At 46.2% G+C, this 27,673-nt stretch overlaps 1 protein-coding gene across 3 annotated transcripts in view; it reads right to left on the bottom strand.

The window, feature by feature from the left end:
* LOC135967603 (SH3 domain and tetratricopeptide repeat-containing protein 1-like) overlaps window positions 1-26,388 on the bottom strand; it is a 44,745-nt gene extending 18,357 nt beyond the window's left edge. For all 3 annotated transcript variants that reach the window (XM_074016116.1, XM_074016115.1, XM_074016117.1), the window contains exon 1: window positions 26,180-26,388. The gene's annotated coding sequence lies outside the window, so the exon portion shown is untranslated. The remainder of the gene's footprint in view (window positions 1-26,179) is intronic.
* Between the last annotated feature and the right edge of the window lie 1,285 nt (window positions 26,389-27,673).

Here is a 27,673-nt window from a genome sequence, read left to right as displayed (position 1 = left end):
ACATCACAGGTAGGTGTACACCCCCTGCAGTATTAAGAGCAATAATATGATTAATTAGTAAACATCAATGATCGATTTTAATAATTACCAGGCTGATCTCGAACTCTTGACCTCAGGTGATCTGCCTACCTCAGCCACCTAAAGTGCTGGAATTACAGGCGTGAGCCACCGCGTCCGGCCAACACTTCTTGACATCTCTTTTTGGACCTCAAATTTAGCATGCCGAAAACACATTTCTGATTCCCCCTGCTATAACCCACTCCTCCCATAGTCTTCCCGATCCCAATAACAGCATCTCTAGTCTTCCAGTTACTCAGGCCAAAATCCTTGACATCATCCTTAAAACTTCTTTTTCTCTCTCTTGTCATCCAACCCATTTAAACTCTCCTTTCAAAATATATGTCAGACCTAACCACTTCTCACCTTCCTCATCATTTGCAACCAGGTCCAGCCCTCATCATAGCACTTTGAGTTACTGCAAAAGCCTCCCAATCGTCAGGCACAGTGGCTCATGCCTGTAATCCCAAGCACTTTGGTAGGCCAAGGCAGGTGGATCATCAGAGGTCAGGAGCTCAAGACCAGCCTGACCAACATGGTGAAACCCCTCTACTAAAAGTACAAAAAATTAGCCAAGCATGGTGATGGGTGCCTGTACTCCCAGCTATTCGGGAGGCTGAAGCAGGAGAATCACTTGAACTCAGAAGACAGAGGTTACAGTGAGCCGAGATTGTGCCATTGCACTCCAGCCTGGGTGACAAGAGCGAAACTCCATCTCAGGAGGTTAAAAAAAAAAAAAGCCTCCCAACCCACCTCTCTCCTTCCGCCTTTCACCCTGCCCTGCATTCTACCTTCCTCTCTCAAACATTTCAGAAAAAAAAAAATTATATCCACAGAGAGAGAAAGTACAAATGGGGTGAAATGTTTGGGGAATCTGAGGGAAGAGTATATGGGAATTCTCCGTACTATTTTTGCAACTTTTCCATAAGTCTGGATTATTTCGAATTGAAGAGTTAAACAAAGAAAAAACAAAAAACAAAAACACTATCTCCCTTTGTGAATCCATCCTGTGTTTCCCCTGGCAACTTAACGACGCTCTCAACTAACACATCTATTTTTTCATAAACACTAAAAGAACGGTTACCTAGTTTTGATTTTCTGTGCTTGGCAGTAGAAGTGTGTGTGTGTGTGTGTTTCATATATGTGTGTGTGTATATATATGTGTGGGTTGTATGTGTATATAGAGAGGGAGAAATATATATGTGTATATATATAAATATATATTGTATATTTACAATGGTAATGTGTATATATATAAATATATGTGTGTGTGTAGATATATATAATACATACCCCATAGCCTGTCCTTAACCAGTTCTAAAGTTAGTTGGAAAAATACATACCTAAGCAGAGAATTTCAATTTAATATAATGAATATTATGATAGAGGAATGTGTTGCTATGGAACACGTTGCTAAGACACAAAACCTCCTAGATGGGGCAATGAATGAACGAAGTTTTCCACCTATAGGCACCCCCTCTGATATCCCCTCAAACCTTTATAGTTATATGCATTTGCTTCCCCCAGGACCCTCGTTTCATAACGGTTAGTCCTAGAGCCTAGCAAGTTCCTACTACAGCTGGCACACATATGCCATTCAAGAAACAGTGGCGGAGTGAATGGCGAGTTAAGAACCATTTGTCAGCCCGTTCTCAGCAGTACAACATGCACTGGTATGCAAATTATATTTTTGTTGAAAGCAACAGCAGGATCACAAATTATCTTTCCAGAGAAAGCAAACCTCAAAAGCTTCTTTACCCTACTAAAGCACATTATAAGAAGCTCCGCTTATATAAAAGAAAACCTCCTCATTCGTTATCAATGGCATGTAAACCTAATAAGCCTCCGCCTCTGATGACATCTCTTCCATCCCCAGGAGTAGATAAAGGAGGTTCCGGAAACCCTGGTAGTTGTGAAGGTGGCTCCCAGCTCTGACAGTCTTGAACCCTGCGTGCGTGGAGGTCACACAGCAGAACAACAACAGAGGGAAGCATCATCAGACTTCGAATATGTTTGAACCAGAGAGAGCAAATAGGCTGCAGCCAACCGAAAACACCAGAGATTCATGGTGGCCACATGAGGGGTTGTGCTCTTAAAAAACAAAAATAAAAAATAAAAATTAAAAAATTAAGAAAGGAAGGGGTCAAGAATCCATCAGGTCTGACTGAGACATGTATCAGTGACTAACACCCCGTATGGCAAAAATACTCCGGTGCGCTTTGGGTACTCCCAGCTTCAGCAGTATTCAAAGGCGTGTGCTTCCCTAAGACTAAGCCACGGGAATACCCCCAGCAACACTGCCGGGAGAAACATCTCCCATGGATTTGGTAGAAACACAGTTGTCTTTAACAAATTAACACTGAATAAATCCTGACTTATTAGAGCCTATGAGAATGACATTCTCAATGATAACAGTTATCACTACAATCTCCAAACATCTGCGATCCTGCAGGGAGGAGCTGTGACAGTGCAGGCCACATGTCCAGAATGCTTCCCAGACTGCCTGTTACAGAATAAAAGAAATGAAACCCCCCCCCCCCAAGAATGTCTTCCCTCACATTTAGCCAGTTGTTCCTTTGTGTGCATCTCTGTGCTAAAATGGCCATTCTTCCCCACAGCCTGAAGTCATATGCTAAAATAAATGAGACTCACATGAAGTCAGAACCATGCAGATGCGAGGAAACCACCACAAAGGAAATGGGCTGGAGAGTGTGGCCAGGAGGATGGTACTTCCCAGGAAGCAATTACTTCATCTCTGCCCATGAAGCAGGCAGCTGTTATTGTCCCCCAGGCCCACGCCAGCCACTCAAAGTAGGTTCTAACCAAACTACCTCCAACAGTCAATATAAATACACCACACAAGTGGCTTCTGAAAGGACACCTTGCAACCAACAAGAAACTGTTAGCACAACTTTGACAAACTGTACAACTAAAAACCTTGGAAAGGGATAAACACTGCCACATTTTGACTCAAATACTGCTACGTGGTAACACCGCAATAATTCACTGAAACGAAAGAACGAATGAGGAATACGTTTATATAGGAATCAGAGGAAGCATGACTAATCATTTAAAGAAATAGGTCAAGAAACTGCTAGGTTCAAATGCTACCGTGAGACACTGTCAGGGCCTTAGGCAAATTCACTTCTCTTGGTCCTGTTTCTAGGTTCATCAAAACCCAGCTTTGGACTAGGGAATCTGTTGCTTTCCAATGCCTTCCTTCTGCGATTCCAGTCCAGATTTTAGGACTGCTCTCCCACTTGGTATATGAAAGCACTTTCGATGTAGAATAGCAAGAGTACATTTCTGTGTTGAATGCGGTTTGGGACCTACTCTATGAGGCAGAATATCATCATGTAACTTTAAGCACGATGACAAGGCGCACTCTAGATAAGGATAACACATAAGATGTGGCCATACACCTGTGCGTGCCTGGCAGGGAGATGGGGAAGTCTCATTTAATGAAGCCGGGGTGCCTGTTGCACCTGAACATCCTCAGTCCACCTCAAGTACACAACGTCCTTCTGACATCAAACCACAGGTGTCACATACTTTTCCATCCTTTCCACCCAAGATTAAAATGTGCAGAGCACCGTGATAGACACCTCCATTCCCAGCATGTGGGCTCTCTCCTGGAGAATTACATACTTTCGGTGCAAAATGGTGATCAGGTTGCAGTGGCAAGCAAGACTGGGCTCCGAGGGGACAGCAGGCCCTGCAGGAGCCACCACTCCTGTCGCCACAGTCTGATGCAGCTGCAGAGAAGCTGTGGCTGAGGCCATTCACTTTGTGAGAGAACCGCACAGGAGGGAAAAGCTAGGGAAGGTCGGGAAGACGGCAATGCCATGCTTCTGAGCCCAAGCCAAGCCATCGCATCCCCTGTGACTTGCACTTATATGCCCAGATGGCCTGAAGTAACTGAAGAATCACAAAAGAAGTGCAAATGCCCTGTCCCACCTTAACTGATGACATTCTACCACAAAAGAAGTGAAAATGGCTGGTCCTTGCTTTAAGCGATGATATTATCTGGTGAAATTCCTTTTCCCGGCTCAAAAAGCTCCCACACTGAGCACCTTGTGAACCCGACTCCAGCCCACCAGAGAACAACCCCCCTTTGACTGTAATTTGCCGTTACCTACCCAAACCTATAAAACACCCCCACCCTTATCTCCCTTCGCTGACTCTCTTTTCGGACTCAGCCCGCCTGCACCCAGGTGATTAAAAAGCTTTATTGCTCACACAAAGCCTGTTTGGTGGTCTCTTCACACGGACGCGCATGACAGGCAGGTGCAGAGCCAGGGAAGGACCTGTGATGAGAACAGAAAGGAATGCGTCTCCCTGTACACACACTCGGATTTTATGACAATGTGTGCAGGGGGCTGAACTGGATGCCTGAGAACATTCCTAAAAGTTCTTTTGCTGATTTTCTAAATATTGGTGTAAAATCTGAACTCAGACAAAATTTTTTTAAATCGCTTCAATCAACATCTTTGTCTATTGCTCAGCATCATGTCTACGTGATCATCTAGAAAACCAACTTCTGTTCTATGGCTCACATCCTCCTATAAAGTCCCAGGGATTTTACAAGGGAATGTACCTCTCATTCGCATCAAGAACACCCACAACTACCATTAAATAAATGCTTAATTTGCTTACATAATTTTTTAAATACCCAGATTTGAAATACAACAGAGAAGACAACTTTTTGATAGCTCTGCTTTCCAACTGCGAACTGCGGGTGGAGAAAATAACCTGCCATGATTTCTAACCAGTCAACAACCTGCCTTCCCTGGCTGCAGTAGGAGAAATCTTTCTGAGCTCAGGATTAAAAAGAACCCAGCTGGTTAGCGGAGAGATAATCATCAGTTCTCAGCGGGCTTCCGGGGTCCCAAATCCGCATGTGATACGTGGAAGTAAAAAGCTATCAATGACCAGGCATCAGAACGCTTATCCCACCTCGCCATCTGATTCTCCTGCCATGCAAATTTAAAATTAATAAGCCTGCTATTGGAGAACAGAGTTGGTGCTGCATCTGTCTTCCTAAAATTATGGATAATTACCAGCCCACAATGGCTTCTAATCAGATTTGAGTAGTCCCTTAGACAGGAAGCTAAAGTGCCTCAGCCCTAAACTGAGAAGAAAACAGAAACTGGAATGTTCTAGGTTTGATTTTTTCCCCCTTGTTCTAAAGTGGCTGTTCCCGAATCTCCTTCTACTGTCTTGTTTATAAAATGTATGAGAAACAGGAAAATTCAAAGACATGATAGAAATGGCGACTTTTTCTAGGTACAAACTTGTGAACATTATTTTCAGCTGCTGGGCCAAAAAGACCAAAACGAGCATGCGCAGTTACCTGAGCATCGCGCCACGAGAGCGAGCTATTCGAGGAAGAAACAGGGTCACTAGAAGCCTGAGCCTCTTCTCCCAGCTCTGCAACTCATTCACCCGATGACCTTGGTGAAGGCTCTTAGCTTCTGTGAGCCACAAGACAACCACGGGAAAACAAGATATGAAAACTGCTCTGCCTTTTTCACAGAACTGCTGAGGGAATAAAATCACATAACGGATTTTAAAATTCTCTGTGAATTACAAAGCAAAATGCAAACGTATGAAATCATTCTTACCATTAATAGCAGCACTGTCAAATTAAGAGCAGAGTTAAGACCACAGCATTTTCCACCCCCTGACTCCCGAGAGAAATAGTGAGTCCAGCCGATGTATTTACGCGACCCCAGTATCGAGGCTTCGAGAGCCTCAAACCGCTCATGAACTCTGACAGTATCACTCCAGCCCAGTGCTCATTAAGTTCTCCAAGACAGCCAACTGACATAAAATACTACAGCTTTTTCAGCTGGACTTGAAGCCCTCCAAGCTCACAGCACAGCTCAACAATGAAGAAGAGGTTTTCTGCCACTAGACTCAAAAGCTGGCTTTTGTAGATTCCCACAGAAAGAACATTCAAGGCCAGGCATGGCGGCTCATGCCTGTAATCCCAGCAATTTGGGAAGGCGAGGCAGGAGGATCACCAGAGGTCAGAAGTTCAAGAACAGCCTGGCCAATATGGCAAAGCCCCATCTGTACTAAAAATACAAAAATTAGCCGGGCATGCTGGCGGGCACCTGTAATCCCAGCTACTCGGGACGCTGAGGCAGGAAAATCGCTTGAACTCAGGAGGCCGAGGTTGCAGTGAGCTGAGATCACGCCACTGCACTCTAGCCTGGGCGACAAGAGCGAAACTCCATCTCAAAGAAAAAAAAAAAAAAAAAGAAAGAGCATTCTTTTTTGCTGATGTTAAATTTCCTGTGCTTAACACAGAGAAATCATACAACACTGAAATCCTGAAAAACATATCATAAAAAGCATTTAGTGACTAAAGACATTCAATATAACCTGTAACAGTGAGTTCCCCTCCTCTTTCCAGCCTGCTCCACTAACGCTGTGACCCTTAACAATGCTTTCACGAACACAGAGGAAAATTAATAGGACCGCTTACCCCTCTCAGCTGACAGCTAAACCACTGTTTCTCCCTGGGCTCACTAAAGATGACCTTTACCCAAAACCAGGCTCCAACGACCCTGTAGATGTTGACTAACAATTTCAAAATTCCCATATTCTTTGTCCACTCCTAAGGAAAATGAGCTGAAGCCAGGTGTCTCCAAGTCAGAACTAACAGAGGCCTTAAACATCAGATGGCCCATTCCCTTCTTTGACAACCGGGGGATCTAAAGCTGAGCATATGGAAGAAAACAGCCTGTTTAGTAACAAAGCGAAAACCGAAGCCTAGTCACCCAACATCTGGTCCGGAACTCCTGCGACAATCCAGCACCCATACAGGATGAGTCTCCCTAACCAGAAACTCTGAAATCCACAACTTTTGAGTGCCGACGTGACGCTCAACGAAATGTTCATTGGAACAGCTCAGACTCTGGATTTTTGAATTCAGGAGGCTAAACCTGCAAGTATAATACAAATATTCAAAAATCCAAAAATGTAAAAAAAATCTGAGACACTTCTGGTTCCAAGCAGTTTGGATGAGGGATATTCAACCTGCATTTTTTTTTTTCTCTCTAATGAAGGAAAATAAAAACGAGGCCGAACAAAGTCATTCAATCCATACTAAAGTCATTCAATAGTTTAATTAGTACCCATTTAAAGTTAACTGCTACCCGCAGATATTTAAAAGGATGAATACATACATGCCTATAATACCAGAACTTTGGAAGGCCGAGGTGGGAGGATCACCTGATGTCAGGAGTCCAAGACCAGCTCGGCCAGCATGGTGAAACTCCATTTCTACTATAATTGCAAAAATTAGCCGGGCGTGGTGGTGCACACCTGTTATCCCAGCTACTTAGGAGGCTGAGGCACGAGAATCGCTTGAACCTGGCGAGAGCACATTGCAGTGAGCCAAGATCACACCACTGTACTCCAGCCTGGACCACAGAGCAAGACTCTGTCTCAAAAAAAAAAAAAAAAAAAAAAAAGAAAGAAAGAAAATTTAAATTGTGTTTTCACATGAAACCCATGTTCCCAGAACACAAGCCCTGTTCTGTGCTCCAAGGGCACACAGGGTGCCCCTTCATCTTAATACTCACCATATTCCATGGCAGCCATTGGCACTAGTCTGTCCATCGCACTACCTGTGCATGAGTTAGGGATCATATATTATTACCTTTCTGTCTCCAATGTCTGGCCTAGAAGACACTCAGTAAATGATTCCTGAACTAAGTCAGTTACTAAGATATGTTAAACTTGTATTAACAAAATTGATTTAATAAGTTTGCCAATGCAGTGTTCATACCACACAGCTTAAATCTCAACCTGCGCATTTATCTTATGTTCTGCTAGATTATCACCTATTGACATTCAGGAAGCACCTAGTATGTGCTAGGCATTACTAATTGCTGGGGACCTAGCAGTGACAAAACTACATTCCTTGTTCAAAGATAAGTTCTAGTATAAAGAGGAATAGAAGGAACAGGCTAGATTGATGAGAGAGCTAAGAAAAGGACAGGCTGCCATGGGAAGCACCTGGTCTTATCTGGATGGTACACAGTTAACGAAGTCTGAGTGCTTCATATAGCATAAGATCATCTCCTCCAAAGAAGCGAATGCAGCTTTGATTCCCCAGTACCAGAAGTCACCATAAAGGTGTGTACAGTCGCATGCTCAGTGTAGGAAGTGAAACCAAATGAACAAACAAAGCTCCAAGTTCCAGAGGCAATGGTCCAATTATGAAATCCTCTGGCTACGTTCAATTGAAATTCAAGGTATTCAAGAGGCCAATATTTAAGTGATAAATTCACCCAACCGCTTAAAACTAAAGTAGTCTTTGATTCAAGGGGTAAAGGTATAGTACCTTTTACAAATTTATTAGCTCTTAATATTTACATTTAAATATGATGATGATGGTGTAATAATAACTTTACTGAGTAGTTACTATGTGTTAGGCACCAAACTAGGCACTTTACACACACATTTGCACGATCCTGTGAGATGATAATGACCCCTTGTCATCCCATTTCATAGATGAAAGTCAGGTTTATATATGCTTAAAAACTTGTCCCAAATGACACAGCTAGTTAGCAAAACCCAGGCAGCCTGACTCCATAGACCTTGTTTAAAGAAGTAATACTGGCCGGGCGCGGTGGCTCAAGCCTGTAATCCCAGCACTTTGGGAGGCCGAGGCGGGCGGATCACAAGGTCAGGAGATCGAGACCACAGTGAAACCCCGTCGCTACTAAAAATACAAAAAAATTAGCCGGGCGCGGTGGCGGGCGCCTGTAGTCCTAGCTACTCAGGAGGCTGAGGCAGGAGAATGGCGTGAACCCAGGAGGCGGAGCTTGCAGTGAGCCGAGATCGTGCCACTGCACTCCAGCCTGGGCAACAGCGTGAGACTCCATCTCAAAAAAAAATAAATAAATAAATAAAGAAGTAATATTTATAAACTGTCCAGCACAGCGGTGGTACAAACAAGAGTTCAATAAATGCCTAAAGAGTACTTCATACCCAAAATCGTTTCCTGCCAATCAAACTGGACTTACAATGGTTCTGCACAACCAACTGTCAAATTATTGTTCCATGAAGAAAAGGTGGAATGGGTAGAGATCAGAAAAGAGTGAATAACTGCTAAATATACTTGATGCAGGTAGTAACAGGATGTGGCATTTAGGCTATTTCCACACTTGTTTGCATAACACTTTTTAACAGTTCTAAAGCACAAGAACCATTCTAAGTTGGTGAAAGCATAAGGCATGTCTATGATCCAGGACTCCAATTCACTGTGGATCAGTGGATCTCAACCTTTACGGTATATCAGAACCACCTGGGGGTTTTTAACAGCACTAGAGCTGCCCTGGCTCCATTCCTGCAGATTCTATTTCAACTGGTCTGGAGTAAGCACGCATGTGTTTTTCACAGCCCCCCAGATGCAGCTAGGTTTGCAAACCACTGTCCAAGATGCTCTCACACTTCCGTTCAGTTCAACACACACTCACTGAGATTCTAAGCACTATGAATCGGGCTAAGTTAACAAGTCAGGCTCCACTCCCTAATAATATTGGCAAAGAAACAAATATCAGAGATTTATTCCAGTCCAAACCAAATAAATTGCCGGGTGAAAAAAATGCCCTGGCATAGTTTGTCATACAGAACAGCTTCCTGTATCTTCCCGGTCAGTAGCCTAGAGACTGACTCTGAGCCATGAGAATTCAGAATCAGGGGAAAATGCCAGTTTGAGGCATCTGCCACACTCCTAGCACACCCCCAAAAGCGTCCAGCTACATTTCACATCCACTGTCCTAACAGGGGTCGAAATAGGGAAGAGCAGTGCAATACAGAAAACAGAGCCTGCTGGGCATCAAAAGGCTGGGAAATTCCAGTCCTAGCCCTGCTATCAATCGGTCTGGTCACTTCTCTCTGGTCCTGGTGTGGCCAACAGTTACGCGAGAGGGTGAGGCATAAAAACACAGATGTCAGGCAAGCTCCAGCATCCAAAATACATAGAAATCAAAAAGCATTAAGGTGATATCAAGGAATGTATGCCATCAACCAGAAAAGTAACTGAAGTATTCCTTTTCCCATTCATAAGAAATCAAAAGTGGAAGCAGAAAATTGAGCAATCAGCCTACTAAGTTGACTGGGGCAACAGAATACACTCACGGATTCTGTTCACAAAAGGAGGGGTGACAGACCAAAAGGCGAACTGCAGAGCGTCCCTCTCTCCTCTGTCCACCCATACCACCAGCACGTGAGTGCGTCCACATGCAGTTCCCAGTCTCCTGTCCCACTGACGCCAGCGTCCACTCACCGCAAGCCTACTAAGTGCCACATGTGCTAGGATGCTCCCTCATCTCATTACCATAGACGTCCCTGCTGGAGGTGAGTATGTGACAGACGAAAATCACGGAGGCCTAGGGAGGTTGAGACCCGCATTCCCACTGAGGTGAGGGTGTGCTTGAGAGGGACCCCACGGCTGGGCCCTCCATGCCGCTCTCCTCAGTAATCACTCCCAGACCAGAGCAGCGAGGGGGAATTTTCTTCCTCTCACTATTTTCAGCCCCTTGGTTGACCCACCGTTCCCCAGAAAGCTATCGAGTTCTGGCAGCTCTGAGGCCACAAAGCCATAAAGGCACGGGACACACAGCCCATCTGTCTCTAACGGGTCTTTTACTTGTCATGTTGGTCATGTCAAAGAGCAGATGGGTTAAGAAAGACTTGGCAAGTTACCACGAAATGACCCCTCCACTCCTTCCTGGGGGAAGGCTGACTAGTGAGCAGTCAGGCCGGCTTTCTTCCCCCACTCCCTGCATTCCTGTCCCTAAGGAGCCACAGACAATCCCACCAAATAGAGGCAGGAGACAGCCACCTCCTTCCTACAGCTGGAGGGGGGAAGGGTCCTCTCGGGCCTTTCTAACTGCATGAAAACCAAACTGTGAGCTGTACTGACCCGGGCCTCACCCATGTTGCAGTCACGTACAACACAGGTGCCCAGTGGTATCATCAGGCAGAACTACGAATGTGCTTTCCATCATTTTCATACATTGATTCCAGAACCGTTATCCACACAGTTCCACTTCTCACACATACGACGTACTTCACGGATTACACAGCATGTTCACCATGCCCCTCATCTGCTCCTCCCAGTAGCCTTGTGTGATCCCTTGAGTATGTTTTCCCATCTCCATTTCTTAAGAAATGGAGTTTCTGAGGTTATGAAATCAAAACTTTCTCAAGAACATCCAGCTAGTGTTAGAACCAGGATATGAGGGCTTCTGATTCTAGAACCGGTATTTGTGCCACTATTCCACATGGGCCCCTCCAGGGATTTCTGCCTGATCTGAAAATGCAGACAGCAAATCCGTCTCTCTACAGTCCTGGGGTTCCCTATAGACAAGAAGTCAAACTTCTAACAGAAAGCTTATACTTATTTGGAAGGCTACCTGGGATATTTCTTTAAGTTAGTTTGTTCATGTTTTGGAAAGATTGCTCGAATGGCAATGCGGGGCATGAAGTGTAGAAAGGATTCCATGATGAGGCAGAGAAACAATTCGGTGGCTCTTACAACCGTTCAAATGAGGCATGAGGTGCAACCATAATGGACAGAGGGAAAATGCAGTGGAAAGAAATGCAAAATGAAGTCCACTCAGACCCAGGATGGAAACAAGGGGAGTAAACATAATGGTGGTTTCTAGTTTGAAAGACTGATGAACAAGGATGTCATTAACTACTGCAGAGTGGTATCTGGGGCCTGGGTACACCAGTTTGTTTAACCATTCACCTGCTGAGCAGTCTCCAGGTTGTTTCCAGTTTCTAGCCTTTATAAATAATGCTGCTATGAACAGATACATATAGGCTTTTGTGTGAACATAAGTCTTCATTTCTCTGGGATAACTGCCCATGAATGTGAGTGCTGCATCCTATGGCAATTGCACATTGAGTTTTTTAAGAAACTGTCAAGCTGTTTTCCAGAATGACTGTACCGTCTTCCATTCCCACCAGCCAAGTGTGAGTGATCCCGTTTCCCTGCGTCCTCACCAGCATTGGTCTTGTTACTACTTTTTATTTTAGGCATTCTGATAGGTGTATAGTGACGTGGCTTTAGTGTGCATTTTTCTGATTGCTCATGATGTTGAACAGCTTTTCATGTGCTTATATGTTATCTGAAATGTCTCTTCAGGTCTTTTATTCATTTTCAAACTAGATGATTCGGTTTCACTGCTGAATTTTGATAGTTCTTTATATATTATAGATATGAGGCCTTTATCAGACATGTGGTTTGCAAATAGTTTCTCCCAGTCTCTAGCTCCTCTTTTCATCTTTATTTTGCATTTTACATTTTAGTCCATGATCCATTTTGAGTTAATTTTTGTACTAGGTATGAGGTTTAGAGCAGAGTTCAGGTTTTTTTCCTATGAATAATCAGGTAGCCAGTAAGTTTTTTTAAGAGACAAGGTCTCACTCTGTCACCCAGGCTGGAATGCAATGACAAGATCAGAGCTCACTGCAGCCTTGACTCCTGGGCTCAAATTATCCTCCCGCCTCAGCCTCCTGGAGTAGCTGGGACCACACGCAGGTGCCACCATGACCAGTTAATTTTTTTAGTTTTTGTAGAGACAGGGTCTTGTGTCATGTTACCCAGGCTGGTGTGGAACTCCTAGGCTCAAGTCATCATCCCACTTATATGGGGCCAGGCAGTGGCACATGCCTGTAATCACAGCATTTTGGGAGGATGAAGCAGGAGAATCATTTGAATCCAGGAATCCCAGACCAGCCTGAGCAACAGAGGGAGGCCCTGTCTCTGCAAAAAATTTTAAACATTAGCTGGGCATGGTGTTGTATACCTGTGGTCCCAGCTACTTGGGAGGCTGAAGTGGGAGGATCTCTCGAGCCTATGAGGCTGAGGCTGCAGTGAGCCATGATCGCACCACTACACTCCAGCCTGGGAGAAAGTGAGACCCTGTCTCAAAAAAAAAAAAAAGAAAAGAAAAGAAAAGAAAAGCTAGAGCATCACCCATATTAAAGACAGGTATTGTCTTTTTGATAATTTAATTACAGTTATATAATGGACATGTAAAATATCAAGTTTGGAAGTTTGAAAAATACGTAACTTTAAGTATTCTTACCTTAAAATTCTGATTCCTACCTAAGATATCTCATACAGTTTACATAAGTATCACAATGCCGGGACAACAACTAAAAATGTGTACGAGGGAGAAAACTGAGCATGTATGCCTATTAATTAAGGTATATTTCCCCCTTATTACATAAAAAGGTCATCACGGCAAATCCCTGTGACTGTATCTAGGGCAAGCCTACAGTTTTACTTCTCTTTATTATAAAATGCAAGGCTAAAATTCAAATACTAAACATTTCCTGAAGCCAAGGGTAGTTTACTTAAAATAAATGCCTAGGGTCTATATAAAAAATATGAAAAAGCTAGCTACTTCATAGCCACTCCAATCTAAGTTCAGTGTTTTCTTTTTTAATTGACACATAATTGCGTACTGTACATATGTATGTAGTACACATGGTGATGTTATAATACATGTATTGTAGGTGATCAGCATAATTAGCATATCCACCATCTCAAACATTTATCATTTCTTTGTGTTGGTAACGTTCAATACCCTTCCTCCAGTTATCTGGAACTATATATATATATGTTTTTTTGTTTTGTTTTTTGAGACAAAGTCTTCCTCTGTTGCCCAGGCTACAGGGCAGTGGTGTGATCTCAGCTCACTGCATCATCTGCTTCCCAGGTTCAAGCTATTCTCCTGCCTCGGCCTCCCTGGTAGCTGGGATTACACAGGCACTCACCACTATGCCCAGCTAATTTTTGTATTTTTAGTAGAGACGGGGTTTCACCACGTTGGCCAGGCTAGTCTCAAACTCCTGACCTCAGGTGATCCACCCACCTCAGCCTCCCAAAGTGCTAGGATTACAGGCATGAGCCACCGCTCCCAGTCTGAAACTATATATTCTTGTTAACTATAGTCATTCTATGTTATAGAACACTAGAACTTATTCCTATCCAGCTATAATTTTGTATCCTTTAACAAATTTCTCCCTATCTCCCTCTTCCCCCACCCTTCTCACCCTCTAGGACCCTCTGTCTACTTTCAACTTCCATGAGATCCACTCTTTTTTGCCTTCCACATAAGAGAACATGTGCTGTGTAACTATCTGTCTCTGGCTTATTTCATAATATCTTCCAGTTCCATCCACATTGCTGAGAATAAAAGGACTTCATCCTGTGTTATGGCTGAATAGTATGCTACTGTGTATGAAGACCACATTTTCTCTATCCATCATCTGCTGTTGGACACCGAGGCTGATTCCATATCTTGGCTATGGTGAACAGTGCTGTAGGAAACAGAGGTGTGGATGCCCCTCCGACACTGATTTCCTTTTCTTTGGGTATCTACACTGTAGTGGGACCGCTGGATCACACTGTAATTTCATTTGCAGTTTTCTGAGGAACCTCCATACTGTTTGCCATAGTGGGTGCCTTAGCTTACTCTTACTCTTACTCTTTTTTCTCTTCGAGACAGAGTCTCACTGTTGCCCAGGCTGGAGTATAGTGGTGTAATCTCGGCCTGCTCACTGTAGCATCTGCCTCCCGGGTTCCAGTGGTTCTCATGCCTCAGCCTCCTGAGTAGCTGGGATTACGGGCACCCGCCACTGCACCTGGCAAATTTTTGTATTTTTTAGTAGAGATGGGGTTTCACCACATTGGCCAGGCTGGTCTTGAACTCCTGGCCTCAAGTGACCCACCCACCTCAGCCGCCCAACAGTGCTGGGATTACAGGTGTGATCCACCGCTCCCAGCTAATTTTTGTGTTTTTATTAGAGACGGGGTTTCACCATGTTGGCCAGGCTGGTTTCAAACTCCTGACCTCAGGTGATCTGCCCGCCTCGGCCTCCCAAAGTGCTGGGATGTCAGCGTGCGCCCCATGCCCAGCCAGCTGCTCTAGTTTACACCCCCCTAGAGTGTGTAAGAGCTCCCTTGTCTCCATATCCTCGCCAGCACTTGTTGTTTTTTGTCTTTTTGGTAATACTCATCCTGACAGGTGAGATGATACCTCACTGTGGTTTTGATTTGCATTTCTCTGTATAAGTGATACTAAGCATTTTTCTCACATATTTTTTGGCCATTTGTATGTCTTCTTTAAAGAAATGTCTGTTCTGTTGGGTGTGATGACACAAACCTGTAAGCCCAGTACTCAGAACGCTAAGGCAGGAGGACAGCTTGAGCCTAGACCAGCCTAGGCAGCATAGCGAAATCCTAGCTCAAAAAAAAAAAAAAAAAAAGAAGAAGAAGAAGAAGAAGAAAGAAATAGCTTTGTCTGTTCAGCTTTTTGACCTCCAAAAATTAAGAGCCCATTTTGGAATCCGATGACCTGCCTGATTCAGAGACAATCTGTGTTTGGTTCTACTCTGCTACTTCCTATTTGTCTTTGGGAAGTTCCCTTAGCCACTTTGAGCTCAACTTCCTCAATATTAACCAGGAATAAGTGCCACCTGCCTCTGCTGGTTAACGCTGAGGACTGAAAGGAGAACCTCCACAACGCCACTTGACAATGCCACCTGGCGGAAGCCCCTCAATGCGGGGCTGGTAGGATCATCTGAAGCTAAGTACAACTTTCCTTTCCACTGTCCCAGGCTCATTCTGCATACGATTAGCAAGGAATAGCGAATAAAGGAAACCAAAATACTTGCTTAATTTTTTATAAGAAATTTTTAAAAAGTGGGGGTGGTAGAAAAATAGGAGGGAGACGAGGGGAAGGAAAAGCAGCCGGTCACAAGTTCTAGTCCAGGGCTCATCCCCGGCCTCCTCACTCAGGCAATCACCAGTCCCCACCTCTTGGGGGGGGTACTTTCTCGGCGGGCTTCACCCACATGGAAGGCACTGCCACAGATGTTCAGAAACCACAGATGTTCACAAACCACCTTGAAATGGGCAATGTGCTTTGGGTAGGAGACCTACAATTTCCTCAAAGAAACCACGGCACAAAAGTGACCCACATAGGAGATAACCAACGGCTGTAAATACTTGGTGGCAAAAACTGATGTCATACCTTCTGTACAGGAGACACACACCCAAATAAAACTTGCCAAAATAGCAGAGAAAAAAATACAGCAGACATCCAATACCATTCTGTTACAGAAATATTTATATCCCAAAGCCAGGGACCTCTTTGGAACACTGCCTTTATTTCCATGTTTCATGGAAGATGTTTGAGTGCACTCACGTGTGTCTCAACAAACTTCCAGTCCCTGCTCTAAACCCTGTGGCTTCTCAGCAAAACCCAAAAACAAGTATCAGTTTTCCTTCCAAATGGGAAATTTCCTGACCTAGCGAAACCAGCATCAAATCCACTTATTATGAGATAGTTGATTACAGGCGAAGCCCTCTAGTCCCAGGATGACTCCCCTCCTGCAGGAGCGGGAAGGATGGCCATAGCACTGGCCTTACAGACCACATCTCCAGGCAATTCGAAACCATTGCTGCTCAGGTGAGCCATGATAAAAATCGAAACCAAGTATCTCTGAAAAGTGTACATGTCAAGAGCCACACCTCGAACCAGACTCAGCAGAAATGGACGTTGCAAGGTTTGTTCAGAGACCTCCTCTCCATGCCCCCTCTCCCCAGGACCTCCCTCCTTGCACTAGGGGCCCAGGGCCAATGGACCGCTCCCTTACCTCTAGCCCAGTGCATTTTCAGGAACAGCTCCCAGACTGTACCAGACCCTGAAATGTATTCACTGAATGCACTATTTCTTCAAATGATCATAAATCACCTGACTATAACAACAATTGTTTTAAAAGTGTTCTCTCTCTCTGTTGGGAATCGTGCCATGAGTTTGAGCAAGCAGCTTTGCTTCTCTCTACTGCAATCCTATCATTTGCAAAATGTTAACAATTACTGTGTTCACCCATAGCATTGTTGTAAAAAGCCTTAAGATCCACTTCATGTAGTCTGCCTGGAGCACAGACGCTGTCACATGGCAAACGTCCACTGAAGGTGAGTTATCTGTAGCTATTAGTACCTAGCACTCCAGCGAACAAAAGGAGTCGATCAGGTCTCATCGTATCACCATGAAAGGATGTCCATGTAGACTGCGCAGTGGGAGTAGGGGGACTCAGTGTTTATCAGGTACTATTTTGTTTTTTACAAAGTGTACATACATATTTGTAGGTACACTGGAAAAGATCTGGAAGGAAACACACCCAGTGTTAATAGTGACTACCCCAAAGACACATTCATCCAAACACGCAACAGAAAAACACTCACTATCTTTCTGTCTTCCATATCATTTGAACTATTTTCAATAAGCATCTATGGCTTTTGTAAAGTTTTTGAAAGGAATTTATTGGATTTTTTTCTGGAGAAACAAGCAGGAGCATGAAAAAGGTGGAAACAGAAGGTAAAATGGAATGGGACTCACTGGAATTGAGTCCAAGCCAGGCTCAGCAGGCACACGAACCACGCACCTCTCACTACAACTCAACACCAGCTCTCTCTTCTCTTGATCCAATGGCCCAAGACTCAGAGATAAAATGTTTATTGTGATCACATCAATCACACCACGGAGCTTGGAACCACCCTTCCAAACTCCTCTGGTTCTGTGTACCTGCCCGGGGCTGTTAGCTTTCCTCCTGTGTCTTTGCTGGCCTGTAATCCCCTAGTGGTGGAAATGCACCCTGACACTCAGCCATCATCCCCACAACACTCAGCACCGCATAGAGACCAGGCCAGTGATGTCCACTCGGACTGTGATTCTGCTTATAAAGTAAAGGACCAGGGACCAGATGCGACTTGTCTTTGGTAACTCACCAGCTGTTGCTTGAGCCAGAACAAACTCAAGTCTCCTGATGCCCAGAAAGAGCTAGTGCCTCTCCCACTAGAAAAGTGATGAAAATGTTTTGCTTGCTGTGAAAAGATGCCCTACTGGAGAAGATGGGTGCAAGTTCTCATGGAGGCACTCAGCCCAGATCACCAGGAAACAGGGCTGCCAGATGAGACACTCGGCCCAGATCACCAGGAAACAGGGCTGCCAGATGAGACACGCGGCCCAGATCACCAGGAAACAGGGCTGCTGGATGAGACACTCGGCCCAGGTCACCAGGAAACAGGGCTGCCGGATGAGACACTCGGCCCAAGTCACCAGGAAACAGGGCTGCCAGATGAGACACTCGGCCCAGGTCACTAGGAAACAGGGCTGCCAGATGAGACACTCGGCCCAGGTCATTAGGAAACAGGGCTGCCAGATGAGACACGGGGCCCAGATCACCAGGAAACAGGGCTGCCGGATGAGACACTCGGCCCAGGTCATTAGGAAACAGGGCTGCCGGATGAGACACTCCGCCCAGATAACCAGGAAACAGGGCTGCTGGATGAGACACTTGGCCCAGGTCACTAGGAAACAGGGCTGCCAGATGAGACACTAAGCCCGTCCACCGGAAAGGAAATCTGGCTGGGCAGTGAGGGAAATTCACACAGCCCAAGGACAGCAACAGCATGAGCAAAACAAGAAATACCTGACTGGAAAGCCATAGCCTGGCTAGCAAATTCAAAACAGAGCCACAATCCTAGCAGCACACATCACTGCAACACAGAGCTTCAGTCAGTGTGCGCACACTTTAAGTAGAAATGTAAAATGTCCATGTTTTTGGAACAAGCGGGCTATTTTTCTGTGTATGTGATGTCAAAGAAAACAGCTGAGGCCGGGCGCGGTGGCTCAAGCCTGTAATCCCAGCACTTTGGGAGGCCGAGACGGGCGGATCACGAGGTCAGGAGATCGAGACCATCCTGGGTAACACAGTGAAACCCCGTCTCTACTAAAAATACAAAAACTTAGCCGGGCGAGGTGGCAGGCGCCTGTAGTCCCAGCTACTCGGGAGGCTGAGGCAGGAGAATGGCGTGAACCCGGGAGGCGGAGCTTGCAGTGAGCTGAGATCCGGCCACTGCACTCCAGCCTGGGTGACAGAGCGAGACTCCGTCTCAAAAAAAAAAAAAAAAAAAAGAAAAGAAAACAGCTGAGAAGAAACTGTTGGCAAGGAAATAGAAATAGGCGCCCTTACACATTGACAGTGAGATAATGGTATGGCCCTAACGGAAGAGAATCCGGCAACACTCATTAATATTTAAAATGCACAGAACCCTGGATCCCACAATTCCATTTCCAGCAATGCATCCTATGAACATATTCACGCAAATATGCAAGAATTATGTACAACTCAGCATTGATTAATCCAAACGGTTGGGAACAACCTAAATACTTACCAGTGGGGAACTGGTGGAGAACCGTGTTTATCTTATACCAACATCTGTGTTTTTAAAAACAAGACACATAGGCTGGGCACAGTGGCTCATGCGTGTAATCCCAGCACTTTGAGAGGCTGAGGCAGGTGGATCACGAGGCCAAGATATCCAAACCATCCTGGCCAACATGGTGAAACCTAGTCTATACAGAAAATACAAAAATTATCTGGGCGTGGTGGAGCACATCTGTAGTCCCAGCTACTCAGGAGGTTGAGGCAGGAGTATCGCTTGAACCCGGGAGGCGGAGGTTGCAGTGAGCCGAGATCACGCCAGCCTGGTGACAGAGCAAGACTCTGCCTTGGAAAAACAAACAAACAAACAAAAACTGGCAACAGTGGTCACAGGGCAGTGATGGGAGTAGGACTGCCTTTCACTCTCCAGTACGTTTTGAATGTCGCTCATATTACATATTCAAAATATATGACTACAGCAAATATTTTCAAAGTAACTATGAAAAACTGGGAAAATAATATCTAACACACAGAACTGCTGTATAATTAAAGGATGAAAAACAGGCAGTATCAGAGTTCAAAGGAAGAAAGATTAATTCTAGCTTGGATGTCAGAGCGGGGATCATGTAAAGGAAGTGAGTATTTCAAGTCTTGAAGGATGGAGAAGATTTAAAGAGACAGAAGTGTGGAGATGATGTCCCAGATGGAGATAAGAACATAGGCAAAGACGATATCCCAGATGGAGATAAGAACATAGGCGAAGACCATGGCCCAGATGGAGATAAGAACATAGGCGAAGACGATGAAGAGATGAGAAGGTATAAATTCTAAGTGCAGCTCTCAGGCTGGGCTTCAGAACAGGGCTTAGGCAACAAGCTGGAGTGCAAGGCTCATGGCGGGAATGGAACCACTGAAACCCAAACTTGCATATCACGCCCTGATCATGAGCCTTGAATGCCAAGCCAGGGAACCCATCCTTGATCTTAACAATGAAAAATCACTGGACCGGGTGTGGCGGCACATGCCTGTAATCCAGTGCTTTGAGAGGCTGAGCGAGAGGACTGCTTGAGGCCAGGAGTTTGAAACCACTCTGGACAACACGGCAAGACTCTGTCCTTACAAAAAATTTAAAAATTAGCTAGGCAGGATAGCACACCTGTAGTCCCAGCTACTCAGGAGGCTGAGGCGGGAGGATCACTTGAGCCCAGGAATTTAGGGTTACAGTGAGCTGTCATGGCACGCCTGCATTCTAGCCTGAGCAACAGAGCAGGGGCATGTCTCAAAAATCAAATAAAATGAAATAAAATCACTACAAGTTTGTATAGACATAAAGTATAAAATCATACCCTATATGATTTAATCCAGATATATAATATAAATTAGAAGGGGAAAAGAGAAATTAGGAAGCTATCATAAGAAAACAAGGCTCAACTAAGACATGAGCAAAGGCCCTGGGCTCACAGCGTTATCTTTATATAAAGGAATGAACTACCACATTTATTTTCATGGCATCACCAACTCAGATACAGGCTACAGTATTCTGGAACCATCTCTGTATCAGTCAAATCAGATGGCCATAATACCGTAGGCAAATACCATCAAAAACACCATAGGCTGTGTGGTTTAAACATTAGTTTATTTCTCACAGCTCTGGAGGCTGGAAGTCCAAGATCAAAGTGTCGGCCAACTCAGTTCCAGGACAGGGACCTCTTCCTGGCTTGCAGACAGCCACCTTTCTTCTTGTTTCCTCACACCAGGGCAGTGTGAGCTCTCTGCTTTCTCTTTTTATTTTTGAGAAAGTGTCTCACTCTGTCACCAGGCTGGAGTGCAGTGGCACAATCTCAGCTCACTGCAACGTCCGACTCCCTGGTTCGAGCAACTCTCCTGCCTCAGCCTCCCGAGTAGCTGGGATTACAGGCACATGCCACCACACCCAACTAATTTTTGTATTTTTAGTAGAAACAGGATTTCAGGATGGTCTCAATCTTCTGACCTCGTGATCTGCCCACCTCAGACTCCCAAAGTGCTGGGATTACAGGTGTGAGCCACCACACCCGGCCTAGTTTCTCTTCTTCTAAGGGCACTAATCCTGTCAGACCAGGGCCCATGCTCATGACCTCATCTAACCCTAATCACCTCCCAAAGGTCCTACCCCCTAATACCATCACACAGGCAGTTAGAGCTCCAGTACAAGAATCTTAGGGAGACATAAACATTCAGTTTATAACAATGTCTTTTCAATCCTGTTGAAAAAAACAACCAAATGAGTAGGCGACAAAGTACCTTATATGTAAACAAGTCGGGACTTTTCATATTTCTGCTAACACATTTAGGTCAATTTAAAATGTCTGATAACAAGAGTCAGAAGCAGAGATAAATGAAAGCTAGTTACTCTGCATTTTAGGCCTACATTGAGCTGTCTTCCAATGACATTGTGGCACAAAGAACACTGCTTTCTATTCCTGGTTTTGCCACCAAAAAAGCTGGAACATTTCCCTGTATTTCCGTTTATCTCTAAAATCACTTGGTTGACTTAGCAGACCTCCAAGGTCCCTTCCATTCACAAATTCCACTAATAACTTCCTACCAACAGACGCTACACAAATAAACTACACTGACGAAGGGGAAAGGTAACACTAGCAAACAATGAGATACACACAAGGTAAGACGTATAGAGAACTGGATCAACCACAAACTGGTGGACGATGAGCCGGCGGTGCATAAAAACACATTCCCTAACGATAGACGCCGAGGTAGTATTGTTGAAGATTTCCTCTTTTAAATCTTCAAGATAAATGGCCCCATTGTTTATATTCATTCTGATTCAATGTGAATGTGAAAACTTCCTCCAGGGGACACAGACATCTAAAATCTTCCCAGTGTATCCAATTTGTCACTTGATATTTTTACTGACAAGAAAAATGAGGGAGTGAATATACAAACAGACCATGCCTGATCATATGTAGAAAGACAGAACTCAGATCACAACCTGTAGCTGCCCACCCAGGAACCCAATCCCCTATCTACAGTCAACAGCCAGGAGGCCAGCCAGGCTAGCACATCAGACAGGAAGCCAGACTGCTCTCTCTCCACAACCCAGACACTAAACCACAACTCTGTCCCAGGTGACCAGGACTTGACTTAAAACTGACAGACACCCTAATTTTGGCCCAGTGTTTCCAGTTAGGATCATTCAGAGAAAGCCAAATATGCCGCTACCCAATCACATAGGACACCCCACTTCTGTACAGCCGCCTCCAGCCCCCACAACAGCCTCCACTGGGGGCCGTTCTTTCCATCCTGAAGCTTCCCCACTCCTCATCCGCCACTCACTTGCATGTCAGTCTCTGCCACACGCAAGTGACGGTGCCGACTCTCTTGCCACAGCAGCTCTGAGAAAGTCGCCTCTGCCTGTCTCATGTGGGCAGCTTTCCTTCATTTTCCCCAAAGAATAAGTCTTAAATGAGGGGCTTCTCTATATGGTCAAGCTATACAATTCAGAAGCCCAGCATGGCAGATTCCAAGCCTGCAAAGACCATACACCCCTCAGGTCCTCTTTCCACAAAACACAGCTTCCTGGAGTTCTTCAGTCACTCCCACCAACCAGGGAAGGAACCACGAGTTATGGAAAGATCAAGGGCCTTGAAGTCAAACTTCTGAGTTCATCCAGTACTTCATCTTTCAACTTAAGAAATTACATGGCCTTGGCCAGGCGTGGTGGCTCGCATCTGTAATCCCAGCACTTGGGGAGGCTGAGTTGGGTGGATCACCCAAAGTTGCGAGTTCAAGGCCAGCGTAACCAACATGGAAAAACCTCATCCCTACTAAAAATACAAAATCAGCCTGGTATGGTGGCGCATGTCTGTCATCCCAGCTACTCGGGAGACTGAGGCAGGAGAATCACCTGAACCTGGGAAGCAGAGGTTGTGGTGAGCCGAGATCGCACCATTGCACTCCAGCCTGGGCAAGAAGAGCAAAACTATCTCAAAAACAAAACGAAACAAAACAAATGATGTGACCTTGAACAATTTTCTTAACTTCTCTAAGCCTCTATCTTCATCTTCAATAACATAATTTTACCTCCAAGATTGCATTAAATGGAATCCCACATGTAAACCAGGTGACAAATATCAGGGGCCCAACAGCTGTGCGCTGCTACTGCCGCCCCACTTTACCCCAAGGGACAAGCGCAAGATGTCCAGAAAAAGCCTGTTGATCCCTACACCTCAGCATCCTGTGTTCACACAAGGCGCAGTGACATCCAGACTTACCGGGGTCACCCAAATACAAGACATGGTTTGATTTTTCAACTTAGGTACACATGGCTTCTAACGTTCACCATATATGATCCATAATTTAGAAGAGATTTTCCTACACTACCCCGTGGTTCTATTTTAGCAGACTTAGATATGCCATAATAGCTCACTCTCTTAAGCCCTCTTCAGTGTCAAAAACAAAACTTTAATCTGTAACACAGTTATCAGCAGTGAAAGTGGAAAAGGTACCTAGGAGTCAAAATGACCCTCTGCCCCGCCCCGCCGCACCCTACAAAAAGCTGTTCAGGAGGATTTGGGCTGCTTATGAGAATGCTGTCTGTATTCCCAGGGACAGACAAACGCCTACCCTGGTTAGAAGCTGCGCTGCTCAGCCTCCGGGCTAGAAAGCTCCCCATGCCCTCTACCCAAGGAGAAGAGAAGCAAATGGGATGGCCAGGCTCCAGGATGTGGACTGTTTAGTGTGGTTTCTGCAGTCCAGGTCACCGCCATGGGTGAAGCTCTTCCTTCTTTCTTTTCCACCCAAGTGGCCAAGGTCCTACGGCTGCTGTAGGGCCCCTTCCCCTTCCTTCTGTTTTTTTGACGCGAAGTCTCGCTCTGTCACCCAAGCTGGAGTGCAGTGGCATAATCTTAGCTCACTGCCACCTCTGCATCCCAGGTTCAAGCAGTTCTCTTGCCTCAGCCTCCCAAGTACCTGGGATTACAGGCACCCGCCAAAACGCCCAGCTTATTTTCATATTTTCAGTAGAGACATAGTTTCAACTTGTTGGTCAGGCTGCTCTCGAACTCCCGACCTCAGGTGATCCACCTGTCTCGGCCTCCCAAAGTGCTGGGATTACAGGCATGAGCCACTGCATCTGGCCGAGTCAGCCCAGCCATCCTGACTTTTTGTTCTGGTAAAATTACTCTCTTCTACATCTACCTTCCAAGTAGCTAAATCAGAGATCTAGCCCTTGGGGCAGGCTTGAAGAATCCCTGTTTTTGGTCCTCAAGAGGTCCTACCAGGGTCTGGGACAATTCCAAGACTTGTGTTCTTAAAGAGGAAAGAAACCTCACATACACGGCTCTCGCAGAGCTCAGGCAGAGCTCAGGCAAGGCTTGGGAGGCGGCCCTAAGGTTTGGGTATGCCATCTACGATAACAGCTAAGAGATCTGAAGCCAGCTGTCTGGGTTCAAACCTCAATTCCAACAGCACCGGCTGTGTGATGTTAGACGACGTCCCCAGCCTCTCTGTGGTTGTTTCCTCACTGTAAAACGGCCACAATAAGAGAGCTGCTCTAAAAATTAAGTCAATTGGTGCATATAAGGTATTCAGAATAATGCTTGGTACATGGGGGACTTCAATAGACACGTACTGAACAGAGTAACTTAGCAATTACTAAATATACTCATGCAGGCCAGGCGCGGTGGCTCATGCCTGTTATTCCAAAACTTTGGGAGGCTGAGGCGAGAGGGTCACTTGAGCCCAGGAGTTTGAGACTAGCATGGGCAACAGAGAAATATTCCATCTCTAAAACTGTGTGTAACATACATGTCTATATACACTCAAATGTTCACAGTGTATTTATAGTATACAAAATAGCTGGAAAACAGACTTAACTATTCACACTGGTTACTTCTAGAGAAGGGGGAATGCAAATTTCAGCTTTTTACCCCACACATATATTCTTGTATCATCTGAAATATTTAAGCAAATTGTATGTAGAAATTTGCTCCGAAACACATAGCAGAACAATGTAGTTTTCACTCAAAAATCTTCAAATCATGATGGAATTGTCCTGTGAAAGTAAAGTTAGAGAGGTGAAAAGTCTCTCTCCAGCCTGAAAGCTCTTTTATATGACCTATATTACACAAACCAATGCAGACACCCCAATCCTTTCCCCACTGTCATAAGAATTTTTCAGTGAACTGCATTCCCCTTTACAAACTAGTTGATAGTTAGAGTTACCAGGCAAGAACGTGGATCCAGTTCTGCTTTTTCAAAGGCCAGTGTTTCTCACATAATGGTAATGCATTCTTCAATCGGTCAACTGCCCCCAACACCTGAGCTCTCTGTTGTACACAACTCAACGAGACCTGGGAGAAAACAGGTGCAAATTTCACTTAGTAACAACACATCCCGCCTGATTCCTCTGCTGGGCTAGTTCTCAAGTCATCGTTTTCTAAGCTTTCATTCGGCTCTACCACACGTACCTAGGCTGGGTAAAACACTTGACCAGGTTTTTTTTTCCCCGAGAAGGAGTTTCACTCGGTCGCCCACGCTGGAGTGCAGTAACGTCATCTCGGCTCAGAAGCCAGCACCCGGGTCCATGCAGCCCCCTCCGCGGCAGACGCGGGGAGCCGGGGAGCAGTGGGGACCGGCCCCTACCGGCAGGGCGACCGGGACCCCCGCGCGGGCCCACGTGGTATCTTAGCAGGTGCGAAGCCCCCGGTGCCACCCGAGGCCGAGACAAAGCCCAGGCGCAAGGACCCCGGATCCCGATCTCGGACCCTGCGGAGCCCAGCTCGGAGCCGCCACGCCCGGGGCAGAGACCGCCGCCCGGTCCAGAGACCTCGTTACCCGTTTTCACCTCAGACCGCCGCCTCCGAGTGCTCGCTCCTCGCCGCGGTGCCTGGGCCGACAGGAGCGCAGCTGAGCAGCCGACAGAGCCGCGGCAGCCTCAACAATGGAGTGCCGGGGCGGGGCCGCTGCCGCGGGTTCAGCCCGTGTTCCACGCTCAGGATCCGGCTCGGATCAAGGAGCTGCAGCTGGCGCGAGGCTGCGGCCGGAACACACACTACGCTGGGGCACAGGGCCCCGCCTGCGGCCCGCCGCACCGCCTCCAGCGGAGCGTGGCGCCCAGGGCCCGCCCCCCGGCCAATGGGGAGCGAGCCGCGCGGAGAGGGCGGGGCCTAGGGGAACAAATGGAGGCTGGGCGGGGCGGCGCTGGGATTGGGCGTACAGGGTTCCGCGGGAGGACCGGACCCAAGAGCTGGCCGGATCCTGGCCTCCTAGAAGACCCAGCTCAACATCCACCTGCAGGCTGCTCTACAGGACGCGCTCATCTCAAGCCCAGAACTCAGGCTTTTAGGGCAGAGAGCGAGAGACAGGCTTGCTTTACAAAAAGTGAAACTGAGGTCTAAGGAATAGGATTGCCTGCTGCCCGAATTCACGTAGTCCCATTCACTCGTTCACTTTGTGATTCAGCAAACATTTGGAAGCACGTATGGTGGGCTTTAGGAGTGAAGTAGGGCCGGGCGCGGTGGCTCGCGCCTGTAATCCCAGTACTTTGTGGGGCCGAGGCAGGTGGATCACTTGAGGCCAGGAGTTCGAAACCAGCCTGGCCAACAAGATGAAACCCCTTCTCTGCTAAAAATACAAAAACTTAGTCGATCGTGGTGGCGCATACTTGTGGTCCCAGCTACTGGGACCTGTGTAAAACAGGACCTGCACCCTGAAGTCACTCACTCAGGGAGGCTGCTGGGATGGGTGGATGCACAGTTAAGGTCTTCATGGTGGCTGGGGCTGACCCCATCCCCATCGCTCTTCCCACACACACCTGAACACTCATCACTCCCACGCTCGCACCCACCACTGAAAGCCTGGCCCCTAATCTGATTTGCCTAACAAGCTCCCCAGATGAACAACACATGCTTCCCTACCTCTCCCCTGCTAGGGCCCCACCGTGTTCTGGGATGTACTCAGGGATCAGGAGAACAAAACCTCAGGGAGTGAAAGGACATTCCAGGGTGCAGGCCTCTGCATCCCCCTCCATGCCCTCACCCCTGCCTGACACACCCTCACCCCTGTACCTGGCCAGCTCCTACCAACCCTTAAATTCTCACCAAGTTCTGTGGTGGCAGCCACACCCTAAAGTGGCTGACCCCCCAATAACCTATGCCCTTGTATAGTCTTCCTGACCTTGGGTACGAGCAAAACCGGTGACTTGCTTCTAACCCATAGAGCCTGGCAAAAGCAATCGGATGTCACTGTCACGGTGCGTCACCTTCTCACACTTGAGAGAAATGTTCCGCCTGCAGGCGCTGCCGGAGGGAGATAATGTGCTGAGAAAAGACCTTTGGAG

This window comes from Macaca fascicularis, chromosome 15 (genome assembly GCF_037993035.2).
Source record: "Macaca fascicularis isolate 582-1 chromosome 15, T2T-MFA8v1.1".
In the NCBI taxonomy this organism is placed as follows: domain Eukaryota; kingdom Metazoa; phylum Chordata; class Mammalia; order Primates; family Cercopithecidae; genus Macaca; species Macaca fascicularis.
Note: the sequence above shows the minus strand (reverse complement) of the source record. Positions and strands in the feature narration are given on the sequence as shown.